Raw genomic sequence first — 2,500 nt, 5'->3', positions numbered from 1 at the left:
TACACTTCAGCAGTCTAGCTAATGTCTTTTGGCATCACTTTAACGTTTTTGAGCAATAAAAATTCTTGGAAATGATGTGAACTTTCTCAAAATAATGTACAATCAAAAAATGTTGTCTAAATATGAAAAGTACAACCTTCTAGCTGAAGAACACTCGCACGTGAAGGAAGCTCGAACGGCAAGTGGTTTTGAATGCCAATTATGTAAACAAATCGAAGTGTTGTATTTTCAAACTAAAATTACACAACTGGTTCAAAACAAAACCCCATTTATTTAGGTAGCACTGAAAAGCTTGCACTTTAACGTTCATTATTGTAGTGACATATGTCTGGTACACTATACAATGAACTTACATAAAAGCAGATAAACAGTGCTGCCATAAAGAATTCGTTAACCAATTATCTCTGCCACAAAGGAATCGCAGATGATTTGAAAAGTCCATGATTTCAAAAGCATTTTACTATGCAAAGTGAAAGCACCAGAGATGATGTTCAAAATAACAGTATGATCAGTAATCCAGTACTTACCAAATGAAAGCAGATTTCTGGCTGAAAGGGCGTGTTTAATAGTTGAGAAATGCACTACCCTGCAAGTTTGAGGCGACATCAGACAACCGGTTCAAATACATTTAAAGTAAATAATGATCAAATCATGTGTACAACATCTAGAAACTTACAATTAAGACGTGCAATCCTTAGTACAACAAGATTTTTGTTGCGTAACCTGACAAGAAACAAGTAAATAATAGGGTCTGCCTAATGTGCGAGCCAGCGAGCCATATGAATTTCGCATTTAAGTCTAAGCACCCATTTCAAATAGCGCTGATAAACAGTTATTAAGTGTAAGCACCCATTTTACAACGGTTAGCTTTCAATAACTGTGTGACTCGCATGTTGACTCGCAGTTATGGCTCGCAACCATGACTCGCATGGCTCACCCCATGGCTTGCATGGCTTGCTAGCTCGCTTATTAGTAAAAAATAATATGGGTTTCGCATAACGGTATATTTTATTTTCAACTCCTAAACGCATAAAAATTAACGGCTGTATATTCCGCTTACACTAAAACAACTAACAAAATTACGGTTTCAACAGAACAGATGGAGTCAAAACGTTTATTCGGAAATGTTGGCAATTCCATAAAGTTGACAAATAATCTCGTTTGAGCTTTATTTTCTTAAGGGAGAATTTCGCTCAATAAATGGGAGAACGAAAGTTCAGCTCAACCGGTTTACCACTCGACCATTATGCTAATTGTGCTTTAAAGCAGTCTTTCAAAGAGATTTCAGAGTTTTAAAGCATCACTTGTCATTGACATAACTTAGGGTATAGAAGTAAAACAATTACATACCTTTAATGAATTGATTTGGTAATATAGTATCGAAAGTAAACCGTCTCGAACCATCAGGATCAGCCATAACTTCTCTGACAAACGGTCAGCATTGTTCGCATCTCATGGAAAGTCTACTGAAGCGAACCTTCTATTTGCATCCTAGGGTTTTTTCTACCACAAAATGCTTCATATTCTTCCGACAAAGGTTAGAAATGAGCAAAGGGAACAGAACTTTTTTTGAATCGAAATGATTATAGCGGCCACCAAAATATTCCCTGGTGCGAAACACACGTACTTCCAACTAAACTTGACCGACGGCAAAAGATTATTATGGTATTTTTGGCAGCGCAATGCTCCAAGTTCAAATAGATCTCGTCTTGAATTCTCCTCGAAGGGGCTTAGTATCTATCCAAAAAATAATAATAATAATAATAAAAAATAAATAAATGAAAATAAAATAAAAAATAATAATAATAATAAAACAATAATAATCTTTCTTGATAATTACAATGTAATTTAAAATATAGAATAAAAATTTACTCTTCAAAATTCAGGCGGAACAACAGAAATGTGTGAACAAGTAAAGGAAAAAGAGCTGATTACGCAACAAAACAAAAAATAGGTGCCTTGAAGGACATCTCGTTACGGGTAACGAACACCATTAACCGTTAACACCATTAACATTATCCGAGTGATTGTTGACATGTTTTTATAATGAGTGTTGACAATGAATGCATGGAATGCACGAAACGCATTGAAATTAAGCACTGCATGTAGCTACTGTAACATTTACAAAAACGGAGTAAATTTCGAAGGAAGAATGGATGCATTTTTCTTAGGGAAAATAAAGAAAAAACGAAATAATGAGTGAGAGGTAGTAAAGTGTGTAAAGAGTCATGATGGAATTCGGCAGAAGGTTATCTGTTTGAAAATCACGGTCAATACAGAGATCTTTTTTGGATTTGTTTTTCATTTTTTCGCTCAAAAAGAGCACTGGTAATTCTCAAAATTCAATACGTTTGTCAAATAATTCTGTATCGTAGGCGATGCACAAAGAAAGAAAACAAATTATGAGAACGTTACTTGATAGCATCAGGTAGCTTCATTTACGTGAGCGATGATATCTTACCTCCCGATTTTGCCTTGAAAATTCTTTAGCCTGGATGAA

The 2,500-nt window shown here is 35.0% G+C and overlaps 1 long non-coding RNA gene across 1 annotated transcript in view; it reads right to left on the bottom strand.

Moving 5' to 3' along the window:
* Window positions 1-2,500, bottom strand: part of LOC138037807 (uncharacterized) — a 3,976-nt gene that overhangs the window by 1,430 nt on the left and 46 nt on the right. The window contains exons 1-2 of the long non-coding RNA XR_011130107.1: window positions 1,351-2,500; window positions 528-586 (exon numbers count right to left, since the gene is read on the bottom strand). The exon at window positions 1,351-2,500 is cut by the window's right edge and continues 46 nt beyond it. This is a non-coding gene — a long non-coding RNA (uncharacterized lncRNA). The remainder of the gene's footprint in view (window positions 1-527; window positions 587-1,350) is intronic.

The sequence above is a fragment of the Montipora capricornis genome, chromosome 2, assembly GCF_036669925.1.
Source record: "Montipora capricornis isolate CH-2021 chromosome 2, ASM3666992v2, whole genome shotgun sequence".
Lineage (NCBI taxonomy): Eukaryota > Metazoa > Cnidaria > Anthozoa > Scleractinia > Acroporidae > Montipora > Montipora capricornis.
The sequence above is the reverse complement of the archived record's forward strand: the minus strand, read 5'-3'. Positions and strand labels throughout refer to the sequence as shown.